Here is a 16375-nt window from a genome sequence, read left to right as displayed (position 1 = left end):
TCAAGAACAGCAGCAGGTGACATATATGTCCCCAGGCTGTGGGCTTACAACAGCCTGCAGCTTTTGCCAGACCAGATCGAACCCAGGCCATCACTCTCTTGCCTTCCTTCCACGCTTCCTTTCACGCTTGCTTCCAGGCTGTGGCTCTGGTGTTGAAGTTGTGGCAGGAGGAGGAGGATGGTCCAACTCACACAGGTGGGTTTTGCTTGTGAGTTTGCCCCTCAACCTCTTATTTAGGGTTTTATATATATATATATATATATATATATATATATATATATAAAATCTCACTGCCTCACAAAAGAGGCGTTGTCTCACCTCCATTTCCTGCATTTTGTTGGCAGCCATGCAGGCATAGGCCTCAAAAAGATTGGGGGGGGGGGGTTCTGAGGGCCGCAGAAGCCTGCCGAATTAACCCAAGTGCTGACTCCTCCATGCTCCTCCCCTTCCTGGGCCTTTTTTTTTGAAGGCGGAGGGGAGGGGCCTGGGATTTGGTCAGTCTACTGGGCCCGGCCACTTTCCCCTGCCACCTCCTGGCTGCCACTTTCTACAGCCTCCTCCTGGCTGAGGATTTCCTGTGTGTGGAAAAGGGACATAGTTTTAGTTCATTCATCAATCGCACACAATTTTGAGAAATATGTTGAACAATGCTAATGACTCAAGCTGGGCTACTCCACATCTTCTTCCTGGGTGGAAGGTCCAGGTTGTATGCTGGAAGCCTCACCTAGGGTGGTAGGAAGAGTGGAAGGAAGGGTTGAGAGTGATGGCCTGATTTCAGTCTGGTCTGACAGAAATCACAGTCTGGGTACATAAATATCATCTGCTGTTGCTCCTGATCTCTGGGAATCCTGGACCTTCTTGCGTTCCCTATTATATGTGCTCCTCAGGCCTACCAATTTTTCACATCAAATAGTCTGCGGCTTCACAAATTCCAGCAATCTGATCTGCGAGATCTGCAGCTTCACAAATTCCAGCAATTTATCTAGCGCTGCCTTCCTCTTTAGTCAAATTGTATACAAGGTTTTTTTTGTCTACCACAGACAGGGAAGCTCTCTATGCAAATCAATGAATTGGGGGAGGAAATCATGATCGTTGAATCGATCCATTTTATCTGCAAGACACAACACAAGACAAACCCTAATGTCAAGCTAAACTCGCATAATCTCATCCCAATATAGGCCTTAATCTCTAAGCAGTATAGGCCACTGATGCTTCAAGTTAAATTTGTACCTCTGTTAGAACGATCGGTGCTTCCGCTACGTAGGACGCACGCGTGTTATGCATGATATACACTGCAAATGAGTGAAACTCCACCCACCCTTGACCTTCTTTATAGTATATTCCCTGCCCCTTCGCTTTTAGCGCAGTGGGAGAGCACATGGCGGAGATTGAACAAGTGCATGAAGACAGCAGCAACGGCGAAAGCCCAGAGCCACGAACGTCCTAATCCCGGAGGAGATTTAAGGCCTCTAATATATCCTTTGTAGAGACGGTGGAGATGGTGGATATCTTGAAGAGGGCCAACTATGACGAGAAGCATGGACCTTACCCAAACCCAAATGTCAGAAAGGCCAAGATCATGACTAAAGTTGTTCAAAGTCTGCATAGGAATTTTGGGGTAGAGAAAACGAAGGATCAACTGAGGAAACGTTGGTCAGACCTCAAATTGAGGGAGCAGAGAGAGTGCTGCAAAAAAGTAAGTGCTGCAAAAAAGTAAAATCAAGAGAGTGCTGCAAAAAAGTAAATATTTTGTCATGTGTTCCTATTCTTCTTATTATGTTTGTGCTGCTCCGTGTGCTTTTATTTACTGTTGTACAGTTAAAATGGCAAGTTTCAGGTTCATGGGTACAGTAATCGTTCGTAGTAAACATTGTTTGTTCGCCTACTAATACGATGTTTTTGGCAGATGCAGGTTAACTACATTTGTTCATGCCTATTTGCATTAAAAGAAGTTTAGGACATTTTTATCTAGATGTGTTTGTAACTAGAATGAAATGCAAACTTAGATTCAGTGTAAGTAGAGGACACTCAGCAGCTGTTTACACATCTGGATGAAGGAGCACTAGTGTGGGACACCAGAACAAACTTTTTAGGGTGTCCCACACAGGTGATCCAGTGAATACTAGGGGTGTCTCCATGTGGGAAACTTTACCCAAAAAGGTAAGTATTCCAGCTTTGAAAAAGTGAAAAAAATCATGTCTTCAGCTTGGAACTCTGCCAAAACAGACAATTGTACGACACTTCCAAGCAATGTTTCATATTCCTATTTCTTGCCTCAAATATCTGTGTGCTAATTATACCTCTTTTTTATTCACATAGGGGAGAAAAGAATCGGGACGTCAGAGGACACCAGGGACCCACAACCTCCTAAAGAAGGTGAAACCCCAAAACTACAACCTCAGGATGTGGAGGAAGGAGAGGTTTATGAAGTGGGCGAAATAGTGACCACAACAGGTAAGTGTCTGAGACCACAGCTTCAGGTAATAGATGTATGCTTGCATATTTATAATACATGGTGTGTTTTTTTATTTTAGGTGATGTGGCTATTGTGGAAGAAGAATCTAATTTCACAAGTGTAAATGCACACATCCTCATCAGGGAGATAATGGTGTGCAATCGGGATTTACAGAAGATCAAGGAAGACATCAATGATGTGAAAAAGACTCAAAAACATCATTGATGTTTTAGGCAGAATATAAAACACACCAACATTTTTGAATTTTTTTATTTTTATTATAACTTTTCTAAAAAGAATTTGAAAGCCACATTTTGAAGATGCACACAGTGTGTCAACATGTGCTATCTACCATCATGGGATATCAAGGTATGTGCTTTGTGGGCAGCACAGTGGTGTAGTGGTTAGCACTCTCACCTAGCAGTAAAAAGGGTCACTGGTTCAAATCCCAACCACGACACTACCTGCCTGGAGTTTGCATGTTCTCCCTGTGCCTGCGTGGGTTTCCTCCGGGTACTCCAGTTTCCTCCCACACTCCAAAGACATGCAGGTAGGTTAATTGGCTTCTGTCCAAAATTGGCCCTAGTGTATGAATGGGGAAATTGGATTGTGGGCTCCTTGAGGGTAGGGACCAATGTGAGTGTGCAATGTACAGGGATAGGGATAATTGTAGACACTCACTCAGGTTGAACTGGATGGACTGATGTCTTTATTCAACCTTACTAACTATGTAACTATGTGGGTGCAACCCCTTCCTTGCAACTAAAGTAGGTGAGAGGAAGGGGTTGCGCCCCCAAAACACATCCATTGATCCCCCCATGATGGGAGCTAGCACATGTTGACATTAGGCATGGAATCGGCACTGAAATCGCCATTTTGACTCCCAATTTGTGTGCATCTTCAAGATTTGTCTTTCACAGGGGTGACATCACCCCATCTGATGAAAGCAAGATCAACACAGTTTGGACATACTAATGTCTGATATTGCCTTAATTTTATCAAAGTTGAACTTTGAAAGTTCCTGAGTTGTATGTTGTTTTATGTTTTTAAAAACATACCTGTTTACCACAAAAAAAGGATATTTCTATTGTCCCAAAAAAATATATATTCCAAAAAAAATATGTTGGTTTGTTCAAAAACCCTTTTCTAAACACACATGTGAATGTGCACAGAGTAAAAAAAATTCTACTCAACAATGTGTGGCTTCTTCTTTCAATGCTCAATAGCAGTTTTTTGCTTAAGTTGGTGTTTACAGTGACAATGGGGGTTATTTCATCAAGGACTGCGGGGCCTACAGAGGACTCTGAACCGAACCCTGCGGGATATTTTCTTGGAAGTGACCGCTGGCAATGCTTCCATTGCTGCCCTTACTAATAAACTCAAAGGGGTGAAGACAGAAATTAGGCAGGATATACAAAATTTAAGGGAGCGGACATCAGCTCTGGAAGGGTGAGTTAGCTCTGTAGGGGATGACATAGCTCCTATGCAAAGGGGCCTCAGCTATAACACTCAGCTTACAGCTCAATGGATGACCTTAGAAATAGGCTGAGACATAATAATATCCATGCTATTGGTATCCCTGAAAGAGTGGAGGGGAAGAACCATGTGATATTTATTGAAAAATGGCTAATCTCCATATTTGGCAATGATACTTTTTCTCCAATGTTGTCAGTGAAACATGCTCACAGGGTTCCAGCGCCCCCCCCCCCCCCCACCACCAGGGGCAAATCCTCATCCTTTCTTATTTAAACTCCTTAATTATAAGGACAGTGATGCCATACTCTCTAAAGCCTGTAACCATGCCGGGGCTCAAAAATTTCCATTTCCAGATTTCTCTGCCGAACTGCAGAAACAAAGAGTGCAGTTCAATGATGCGAAACGTCGCCTGAGATCTCTAGATTTAACCACTTCAGCCCCGGACGATTTTACTCCCTTCCTTAGCAGAGCACTTTTTTGTGATTCGGCACAGCGTCGCTTTATCTGACAATTGCACGGTCGTGCGACGTTGCACCCAAACAAAATGTACGTAAATTTTTTCCCCACCAAAATTCTTTTGGTGGTATTTGATCACCTCTGCTGTTTTTATTTTTTGCGCTATAAACAAAAGAAGAGCTACAATTTTGAAAAAAAACACAATATTTTTTAACTTTTTGCTATAATAAATATCCCATTTTAAAAAAAAAACACATTTTCTCTTATAGTCACCGACTGACACAGTTCCTCTCTGTAACTAAATGAGTTTGTTAGCCTGTCTTTAGGAGAACTAGGCAAAATTGTAACACAATACACAGAACTTTCAGTACTGCCCCAGGGGGTGGACCCTGTGCTAACAACCCTCCCTGCTGCCCCAGCAGACTCAGTTTTATTTTGCCTAGTGAAGGAGAATGACCTAGGAACCCTGCGGGCCCTTTGGTCCATTTTTTTTTTTTGATGCAGGTTTGAGGCTTTTGCGCAAGATGAAAGATCCTGGGATCTTCTATCAACTTCCGGCTGGGTGACAGGCTGGTTGAGTTATCCTTGTAGTCCCCCCAGTCCGGCCATCGAGCGTGTGCAGGTCGCAGCTAAGGCTCGGCAGGCTACAACATACCTCAGCTCCAGAGGTGGTCGTGAGCTTCAATGCTCCGGGGTATACATATGACCGGGCTACTGATGTCTGGATCACAGTATACCGGGCCAGCAGCCACCCTGTAACTGCGGAGGACTGGGTCTGTGATGGAATGTCTCCTAGCTCTTCAGGACTGGTAAGTATGGCTCTCCTTCCTCAGGGGGTTGAGCAGCTGGGCATTCCCCGGAAGGTCAATTCGGGGGCCACCTCACCTCCTTCTCTTCTCTCCCACACGTCCCTATCTTCCCTCCTCCCCCCGGGGGGGGGCGGCTGCATGTGCTGCGGGCGGTGTGTGTATGGGGATCGCTGGGTCTCTCACCTGTGGGGGGTCTGTGCGGCTAGCAATGGTCCTGGTCCCTGTGTGGGGGGTCCCAAAAGGTGTCTGTGGAGGTATTCTTGCTGGTTTAAGGCAGCGCTGTTTGATGATTTTTCCTGTCACCGCATGGCGCTGTCCTGCGGCCATTTTGACTGAGGGCAGAGTAGTTTCCCCTTGTGAGCCTCGGCGTCCATTTTCTAGGAGATTTTCTATTAGTTGTATTGGCGGCCATTTTTTTGAAGCCCGAGCGCTCTTTTCACCACAGTTCTCTTGTGACAGCATTACATGTGCTCACACATGCTGTTTCCTGTGTCCACTGTATATACAGGATGCTGGATGGCCATTTCCTGAACACTGGTGCAAGCTTTGCAGATCGTTTCACTGCTATTTTCTACAGCTGCTGCCGACACATTTTCCTCACTCTGCACTTGGGTAACCTCCTAGGGACTACAGGAACGGCTAGTGACCATCACAGAACACCCCAGGGTGGTGAGTCTGGCACTAGGAACCCCCCTCCCTCCCCGCCAGGCGGCGGCAGCAGGAGGGTGGGACCTTCACTGTCCTAAGTCCCCTTGCAGGTGGCAGACAGGGTAGGGTCAGCAGGGCTTCAGAAACTGGTGTTTCTTCCCCCGAAATCCAGGTCATTGCAACCGGGTCACCTGCGGATAGCGCTGTGCCCATTGACACCCTGACGGCGGTCCTTAATTATTTTGTTGCTAAAATAGAGGCGGTGCGTGGAAGGAAAGGTGCGTGTAAAAAGGCCCCTGCCCCTCCCCCCTGTCCTCTCAGAAGAGCTCTGATGCAGACTCGGGCCCTGCTGCGGCTGGTGACCCCCTGCTCTGACCTATCAGACGAGGCTGACCAGGACCATTCGGACAGCGAGGATGATTCCCCGTCTGGGCCTGGGAGCGACAAAGCGCTTGTTGGAGCACTTATCACAGCTGTGCGTGATACCCTGAAGATCCAGGAGCCAGCAGATCCCTCTGCTGTTGTATCGGTCCCTTTTGGGTCCCGCAAGCCAGCATGTTCACTTAAGGTGTTCCCGTATTTGACTTATTTTGACAAGTTCATCTACAGTGAATGGGGTCGGCCGCAAAGGACCTTTTTGGTCCCCAAAAACATGGCGGTGCGCTATCCCTTTGAGGAAAGCCTTCTCAAGAAATGCTCACCTCCTCCGGTCGTGGACCCCCCAGTATCTAGGTTAAATAAAGTAACCACGATCCCGGTTGAGAGGACTCCTGCATTCAAGGATCCCACGGACAGGAAGGCCGAGGTGGTGGCTCATTCCTTGTTTACAGTTGTGGGGTCAGCAGTGCGACCAGTACTGGCATCCGCACTGGTGTCGCAGACAATGACTGAGTGGGCAAAACTTCTGCACCACGAAAAACACCTCCCCTGTCTGAGCAAAACTAGCAGACCAACTAGTGCAAGGCCTCAAGTACGTTTGTGATGCGCCCCTGGATACTCTCCCCCTGTTATCCAGGGCTTCAATGTCAGCTGTGGTGCTGAGGCGCCTGATTTGTCTAAAATGCTGGTCTGCTGACCAGGCATCGAAGAAAGCCCTGACGGATCTTCCCTTCCTTGGCGACCGACTCTTTGGAGCTTCATTGGATGACATTATTAAAAATGGCACGGGTGGTAAGAGTACACTACTCCCACAGACCAGGAAGGCTAAGGAGCCACGCTGCAGGCAAGGGCCCTCTTTTTCCGCTCACAATCGGCTTTTTCGTCCGCCCGGTGCTTCAACAAAATGTTCCCAGCCCTACAGGACGTCAAAAGCGTCCCTGGAACCACAAGCCTAACAAGCCTGCTACCGCATGAAGGTTTGCCCCCACCCACATATCGGGTGGGGGGTCGCCTTCGGGAGTTTGCAGCCCGGTGGACCTCCCGGTTATCCGACCAATGGGTCTGCAACCTGATTTCCACAGGCTACAAGATAGAGTTTCTCTCTTAGCCGCTGAACAGATTCTTCCCCTCCAGCATACCCGCATCCCAGGTTCGCCGGGAGGCCCTGTTAGGGGCAGTGAGGGACTTGCTGAATTAGGGGGTGATTGTACCAGTTCCGGAATCAGAACGCTTCCAGGGGTTCTACTCAAATTTGTTTGGGGTTCCCAAGAAGGAAGGGGTACGTCCAATCTTGGACTTAAAAGCCCTCAATCACTTTGTAAAAGTGCAGAGGTTCAGAATGGAATCAGTTCACTCAGTAGTCGCTGCACTCCATCAAGGGGACTCCCTGGCGTCCTTGGACATCCAGGATGCATACCTGCACATACCCATATGCCTTCGGCATTAAAAATTTCTGCCTTTGGCAGTCGGGGAGGCCCACTACCAATTTGTGGCTCTTCCCTTTGGCCTGGCATCAGATTGACTGGCAAAATGGGACAAATCTTCGTTGTCCCTGGATCGACAGATCCAGGTGAGCCAGCCAGTCAGGGACTCTCTGATCTGGTGGTTGAGGTCCCCGGTGATTCAGTCCGGAAAATCGTTCCTTCCTCTGAAATGGACGGTGATCACTACGGACGCCAGTCTATCAGGCTGGGGTGGAGTGATGGGGATTCAGGGCCTCTGGTCGACGGACGAATCCAAGTTGCCGATCAATCTGCTTAAATTGAGAGCGATCAGGCTGTGCCTCCACACATGGTCGACGTGTCTTCAAGGCCGTCCGACCAGGATACAGTCAGACAACGCCACGGCGGTGGCGTACATAAATAACCAAGGGGGAACAAGAAGCTCAGCTGCTGCTCGGGAGGTCGCTCACATACTTCGGTGGGCAGAGCGACATGTTCCGGCCCTGTCAGCCATTTACATCCTCGGGGTGGAAAATTGTCAAGAGGACTATCTGAGTCGACAGATGCTGGACCCAGGAGAATTGCATCCGGAGATATTCAGGCGGTTGTGCCTGAAATGGGGCACACCGGATCTGGATCTATTGGCCTCCCGCCTCAACCAGAAGGTGCCGAGATTCTTGTCCAGGACAAGGGATCCGTGGCCAGACGCGTCAGACGCGCTGGTGGATCCATGGGATCAGTACCAGCTGATCTACGCTTTTTCTTCCGCTAAAACTGTTGCCACGCATGCTGCGCAGAGTGGAAGCAGAGGGAGTCCCGGTAATCCTGGTGGCCCCAGATTGGCCTCAGTGCCCCTGGTACTCAGACCTGGTGCGTCTGGTGGCAGACACTCCCTGGAGACTGCCGCTGCAAGAGGACCTCCTATCTCAAGGTCCAATCTTTCACCCTACTTTACCATCGCTGGCTTTAATGGCATGGCAATTGAGAGCCAGGTGCTGAGGAACCAGGGTCTGTCGGACTCGGTGATTTCAGCTATGTTGAGGGCACGGAAATCTTCTTCAAGGAAGATATACCATCGTACCTGGAAGGCCTATATCTCCATGTGTGAGGAGAAAGGGTGGCATCCGCGCTCCTTTTCTATATCCAGGATCCTGCTGTTTCTTCAGCACGGTGTAGACCAGAAGTTGGTGTTGAGCACCATTAAGGGGCAAATTTCAGCTCTGGCTATCTTTTTCCAGCGACCCCTGGCATCTCATTCATTAGTGAGTACCCTTGATCAGGGGGTATGACATGTGGTCCCCCCGGTGCATCCACCATTACCTCCATGGGATTTGAACCTGGTGTTGGCGCTTCAAAAGCCGCCGTTTGAGAATATCAGGGAGATTCCCTTGTTGACCCTTTCACAGAAGGTGGTTTTCCTAGTGGCTATAACATCGGCCAGGAGGATTTCGGAGTTGGTGGCCTTGTCCTGCAAGTCGCCTTATCTGGTCATCCACAGGGATAAGGTGGTGTTGCGTCCGCAACAGTCCTTTCTACCTAACGTGGTCTCGGCCTTCCATATCAATGAGGACATTGTATTACCATTGTTGTGTCCTAAGCTGAAGCACCCCAAAGAGGTGGCCCTTCACGCTCTCAACGTGGTTAGGGCTATAAAAGTGTATTTGTCTGCCACAGCTCCCTTTCGGAAGTCAGACTCGCTGTTTGTTTTGGTGGCTGGCCCAAAGAAGGGTATCGTCTGCCACCATTTCTAGGTGGATCAGACAGATTGTAGTACAAGCCTACGCCTTGAAGGGGCAGGTGCCCCCCCTTTCCGGTCACGACCCACTCTACAAGGGCAATCGAAACATCTTGGGCCTTCCGACACGAAGCGTCGGTCGCTCAGGTGTGTAAGGCGGCGACCTGGTCGACTGTCCATACGTTTACCAAGTTCTACAAGGTAGACGTCAGTGCATCAGCTGATGCCTGTTTTGGCCTGTTTTGGCCGCAAAGTTTTGCAGGCAGCCGTGTAGTTGCAATTGAGATTTTTTTCCTGGTTTTTCGATAAAAACGCAGTACTGTTTGTTAATGCACTGTTGCATTACTTCCGCATAAAGTTTGCGGTGTTGGGGATCTCTCCTGTTGAGGATACCCGGTTATATGGCGGTGTGTTTTTCCGTACACTGCGTTTTTTTTTGTGGGTTTAGTCTCACTAGTTCCCACTTGCCATGGTGGATGAAGTTTTAATGCTGTTTTTTCCCACCCCTCGTTTGGCACTGCTTGGGGACATCCCATGTAGTTACAGAGGGGAGCTGTGTCGGTCGGTGAATATAAGAGAAAATAGGATTTTTGTACTCACCGTAAAATCCTTTTCTCTGTAATTCACCGACCGACACAGCACCCACCCCTCCTTTTTCTCTATGTTATACTGCTTGTTGATTTACTGATTCTGCTGGAGCAGCAGGGAGGGTTGTTAACACAGGGTCCTCCTCCCGGGGCGGTACTGAAAGTTCTGTGTATTGTGTTACAATTTTGCCTAGTTCTCCTAAAGGCAGGCTAACAAACCCATTTAGTTACAGAGAGGAGCTGTATCGGTTGGTGAATTACAGAGAAAAGGATTTTACGGTGAGTACAATCCTATTTTTAGGCCGATACGTATTCTTCTACATATTTTTGGTAAAAAAATCGCAATAAGCGTATATAGATTGGTTTGCGCAAAAGTAATAGCTTCTACAAAATAGGGGATATATTTATGGCTTTTTATTTTTATTTTTTACTAGTAATGGCGATCTGTGATTTTTTTCGTGACTGTGACATTGTGACAGACGTATCAGACACTTTTGACACATTTTGGGACCATTCACATTTACACAGCGATCGGTTCTATAAAATTGCACTGATTACTATGTAAATGTGACTGGCAGGGAAGGGGTTAACACCAGGGGGCGCTGCATGGGTTAATATGTTCCCTACGGGAGTGATTCTAACTGTGGGGGGAGGGTACTCACAAGGGGAGGAGACCGAACAGTGTTCCTCTGTACTGGGAACACACCATCGGTCTCCTCTCCACTGACAGGACGTGGATCTGTGTGTTTACATACACAGATCCATGGTCCTGCTGTGTTCCCAGGCAATCGCGGGTGCCCGGCGGACATCGCGGCTGCCGGGCACGCGCACCGGGTCCAGAGCGACGCCACGGGCGCGCGCCCCCTAGGCGGCCAGGAATGGGAGGACGTCATATGACGCCCACCCAGGATGGGAGATTCCATCTGTGGGCGTCATATGACTATGGGTGGGTAGGGTAGTGGTTAAATTATGCAATGCTCTATCCAGCTTGGCTACGGGTTGAGGCTAAAGGAAAGGTACACTTCTTTGTAAAGCCCGTTCTGACAATGCAGTGGCTAGATAGGGAAGAAAAATCCCTGTGAGCTGCTTTGGCCCAACAACCAACTCCTACAGTACATGAGATACATCATTATCTTTCTATGCATATGCTATATTCCTCAATTGCCCAAGTTCATTTTGATATAGACGGAAGTTTTCTACTATTATTGTTGAATGTTCCTTCTGGTTACTATTGACTCTATAGTACATCGGTGTGAGCATACACTCTTGCCCCCTTACATGGTTCTATGTGGACTACGTTTCTCTATGCTTTTGTTTGGGAGCCCAGTTGGCTCACCAAAGATCTCCTTGTGTGGCTCTATGATCTATATACTTACTTGACTGGTTACTACTGTCACGGATTATACATGCAAGGTACTCTGTAATTTCCACCTGCTCTTAAAATGGCTATACTTTGAATGCCCTGGTTGGCTCTTAGATTTCCTTGTCGCAGCTGTTCAACCTCCTGTATCTCACGAGTCAAAGTTCTGTACATATAAAGGTTGTGTATTCCCATCATTGGTCAAATGGCTAGGAGTATTGTCCCGGACAGTCAGGGGACTGAATAAATTAAATAAAATGTCTAGCGGTCCTTCGAACTATTAAAAGCCTGACTTCTTCAGTAAGGTCTCGTACTCAGAGGGGTAAGTGTCCTTGTGTGTCATGGGACTTGGGTTTGCATTGACAAATGTGCTGATTGACCATATCAGTCGTCTTTTTTTATATTTTTTATTATGCTCTCTATATGGGTTTAAATGTATTATTGCAGGTATGTAAATTCCTCCACCATTCTCAGCTGAGACCTTAAAAACCTTGGCAAATTATATGTCCCAACTTCCTGGCCTGCTGCTTCTAGCGGTAGGAGATTTTAATAATTACCTTGATTATGTCAAAGATAAACTGCTGGGATCTACCACTAGTACAGATTCTTTGCCTAAAGGCCCTTCTGCATTTGATGGTTACTCTGGGAAATTGGCCTTAAGGATATGTGGAGGATACCACACCTTGACTTATGCATGTATTCTTGCTACTCGGCTTCTTATGGGGGGCTCTCCAGAATTGATTTGGGCTTGGGGAATGATGAATTGCTTCCTGTGCTGACTGACTCCAATTATGAGGCTAGGAACATCTCAGATCATCCCCCGTTCTGGGTGGAACTCACTATCCCAAATTTTCCTAGAAGATCCCGCTGGAAGCTCAATCCCTTTTGGTTGTCATTTTTCTCAGACCTAGACCCAGTTTTGGACCCCCTGACTGCTTTCTTTGCATATAATGTAGCACAACTGACTTGGAAATGGTGTGGGATGCCTCTAAGGTACATTTTAGAAGGCAGTTTATAAAGCATATTAATTATATCAAAACTAAAACAAAGTCCTAGGAAAACCTATTGCCAATCCCTCATCCACTTTTTGACCATTGAAGATATTTGTAGCTAGTGATTTCAACAACATCCTAGATTATACCCTGGACGCCTTCAATCCGACCCATGTGCAAAACCTGGATCTTGGACATTGGGCAGACTCCGCGGCTCTGGAGGAGTTATGGTGGTGGAAGCACCCTGGGGAGAGAGGTTACTCCTACCTTTTCCACGTCAGTTCCTCCTCCTCCCATATTGACTTAGCCTTTGTCAACTCAGCTATGTTGCCCCTGGTTACAGAGGTTACCTATCTGGCTGAGGGGATCTCCGATCATACCCCCTAAAAGTCACGATGAGTCTCACCAAAAGCAGACACACCGGGGTTTGGTTTGGGGAGAGAAAAAGAAGAAAAAGGTTGTTTGTTTTTTGTTTGTTTTTTGGTTTGTGGGTGTGGGCATTTGATGTGCCCCCGTTGGGGGATGTTTGGAGATAATGTTTAAGGTTTGATGTCAAAATTAGTTTTTTTTCCCCCTTTTTTGGGGGGGGATTAAGAAGGGTTAATAGGAAAGGAACTATGAAATATATGAACCACGAGTGGGTGTTATACGGAGGTTGATACGGTAGTAAAAGGGGACAAATACACAGGGAGGATTAATAAAATCAAGAAACACATTATTTATTTGAACCAGGGGAGGCATTAGAAGAGGGAGTTGGATTAACTGCACAAAGAAAAACAGGAACACAGAAGAAAAGGATGACAAGTACCACAAACACACACATAAATATACATAGAGATAAAAGTAAGCACAGGCAAACACAGTAGAGGGGGAGGGGAGGGATGGATGGCAGGAAGGAGAGGTAGGCAAATGTAGGGGGCGGAGGTAGGAGGGAAGGGGGGGGTTGGGTTTTCTTTTTTCTCTTTCTCTTTTTTGTTCTCCCTTCTTTATTTCTCTTTCCCTTTCTTTTTTGGAGAGAAGCTCAATTGTATCCCTTTTCTATTCCTATCCAGAGAGGTTGGGGGGAGGGTTGAGGAGTAGAAAGGCTGAAACAAAATGAATTACCTATATAAGAGCAGATGCGATATGTTGGTTATGCCCTAAAATTGTTGATGTGGAAGAAGGGTGAATGGATGAATAGAGGGAAATTAGAGTATGGTCACCAAGGAAAAGAGGAGACAGAAAATAAGGCTTCTGGGTTAAAAGAATGGTTAAGAATGGGTAAACATGGCTAACAACTGCATCTTTTTGTCATGTAATTTTAGAGGTATGGGCACGCAATTAAAACGAGCACAGGTCTGAGAAATTTGAAAGTTACAGGCTAAAATAATTTGTATCCAAGAAATGCACATGGTTAAAGGAAGACTGGATTATCTAAGAAAGCCCTGGATACAATGGTCATACCATTTATGTCATACAACCTTTCAATAGGGGTCTCCCTAATGGTGCATTGTGCGGTGACGTGGGAGTGCATCGGAGCAAAGAGGGACTCAGAGGGGCGATATGTCTTTGTATTTGCCCTGGTGCACTCACTGTCAGTTGTTATAATGGGGATATATAACTCCTCCTCTGGCTACAATGGGAGTACTAAAGGAAGCAATGTTATTAATGTCAGAATATCCAGATGAACATATTATATGTATGGGAGATTTTAATATGTGGTTAAACCCAAAGATGGACAGATTTGGGGGAAAAAGCGCAAAGGGGAGGGGAAGGGTCCAAAGTTCTGGAAAATTTCCTAAATGAGGTAGGATAGGTGGACCTATGGAGGATTAGGAACCCAGAGGCCAGAGTCTATTTGTGGCATGCACCAGGTAGAGGATGCATGTCTAAAATAGACCTGGCACTAGGAAATAAAAAAATACTCCCAATGGTGCAATCATCTATATATACGCTTAGGGGGCTGTCTGACCATTCTGGACTGGTCTTTGAATTAAAGATAGGCCCTGGTGGAAGACGGCAGGGATGTAGAATACAACCCTATTGGTTAACCCAGATTGGACCAAATGACCGAATACCGGATCAAATGGTAGTGTTTCTTGAAACACATGGGGATAGAACAATGAATGGTACAACTTGGGATACTTTTAAGGCATATTTAAGAGGATTAGTGAGATCCACAATATCATATATCAAACACACTAATAGACAAGAAGAAGAGGAACTGGCGGAGAAATTCAGGCAGGCGGAAGCAGAGTTTATTGAAAACCCTTAAAATATAAATCAAATAAGATGGGCAGGAATAGCGCGTCAATATAAAAATCAACTGATAGTTAAGGCTAAACATAAGAGGCTCCAGTTAAAGCAAAAAAACTTTGAGCAAGGACATCAAGCTAATAAGACTATCTGATAAAACAAACACCAACATTAGCTACAGCGGAGGTGAGAAATGAGAAAGGGGAAATGGCCTATACAGTGGAGGATATGTTGGAAAGCTTCCATAGATATTATGATAAAATGTATACATCAACATTGACACGTACAAGAGAGGAAATAGAGAAATATTTAGTAGACTTAGATTTCCTGAAGTTAACTGAAGAACAAAAAGTGGAGATGGAGAAAGATATACAAGTAGAGGAGGTAAAATAAGCTATTGAGTCTATGGGAAAGGGCAAGTCGCCTGGACAGGACAGCATACCGTTAGAAATGTATCCGCGATATGTGGATATTATGGCCCCGACATTAACTGAGATGTACAAGGAGACATTTTTGCAGGGAGAGATGCCTCCCTCTATGTATGAGGCAACAGTAATACTGATACCAAAACCAGATAAAGATAGAAGTGAGTGTGCGTCGTACAGACCTGTATCGTTATTAAATATAAAATACTGGCAAAAATACTAGCGAAAAGGCTTAATGAGGTCATTTTATCTATTATATCAGATGACCAAACAGGATTTATGCCCGAGAAGTCCACTACAAATAATATTAGGAGAACTCAGTTTATGGTACGCTTGGGGAAGTATTTCCCGGAGTCAAGTGCTTTGGCTTAGTTGGATACAGCCAGACATTTGACTCCATAGAATGGGAGTTTCTTCAGGTGGTGTTGAAAAAAAGTGGATTCGGGGAAGGATTTAGAAAATGGGTGGGAATAATGTATAAGAAACCATGCACCAACCTATTAATAAATGGAATACTAACACCCACAATAAAATTATATAGGGGAACAAGACAGGGGTGTCCGCTGTCTCCTTAATTATTCTCTTTGGCAGTAGAAGCATTGGCCAACAGATTTAGACAATCTAAACTGTATAAAGGAATTAGAGTGGGGGATAAAGTTGAACATATAGACTTATATGCAGATGATATCATATTATTTATGGAAGATGTGCATACTTCACTGGGGGTGGCAATGAAAATAATAGAAACATATGGGACATTCTCTGGGCTAAAAATAAATTGGCAGAAATCCACATTTATGCTATTGAGGCCAGGAAAGGAAGGGAAACCGCAAACCCCATTAAAAATAGTTGAAACATATAAATATTTAGGAATAAATATTACTTTGGGCCCAGAGGAAGCCCTTAAAGCAAATATAGACCCATTGATAGAATATGTGAAGAATAAACTGGGAATATGGAAAAAATTACTGATATCAATGGCAGGGAGAATACAGCTGATTAAATCCATCATATTGTCGTAGTGTCTATATGTGAGGGCACATTCTGCGTTAATGATACCAAAATATATACTAAAAAAATTCAACTCCCAACTGACCAGGTTTATCTGGGCATATGGGCGACGCAAATTAAAACTCACAATGTTACAAAGACCTAAAACAGCAGCAGGGTTGGCTGTACCAGATTTATATTTATACTACCTGGCAGGGCAATTAAAACATTTAAGAACATGGGTAATGCAGCAACAAGAAACGAGGGTGAAGGAATATTTTCTAAATAAAATGCAGGTAGAAGACCTATTGGCAGGCCTAGAAGTAACAGATTTAAGAAGGATTGGAGTAAAAATCCCCCTTCTAAAACTGGCTAGATCAGTTTGGA

At 45.7% G+C, this 16375-nt stretch overlaps 1 protein-coding gene and 1 long non-coding RNA gene across 4 annotated transcripts in view; both read left to right on the top strand.

Moving 5' to 3' along the window:
* MLLT6 (MLLT6, PHD finger containing) overlaps positions 1–16375 on the top strand; it is a 348373-nt gene that overhangs the window by 187546 nt on the left and 144452 nt on the right. The gene's annotated exons all lie outside the window — the stretch shown is intronic.
* LOC143935472 (uncharacterized) lies at positions 1035–3716 on the top strand. The gene is made up of 3 exons (XR_013263525.1): positions 1035–1696; positions 2320–2454; positions 2535–3716. It is a non-coding gene; the product is annotated as an uncharacterized LOC143935472 (long non-coding RNA).

This window comes from Lithobates pipiens, unplaced genomic scaffold (genome assembly GCF_037356315.1).
Source record: "Lithobates pipiens isolate NorthernLeopardFrog02 unplaced genomic scaffold, aLitPip1_a1.2 Scaffold_28, whole genome shotgun sequence".
NCBI lineage: Eukaryota > Metazoa > Chordata > Amphibia > Anura > Ranidae > Lithobates > Lithobates pipiens.
Note: the sequence above shows the minus strand (reverse complement) of the source record. Positions and strands in the feature narration are given on the sequence as shown.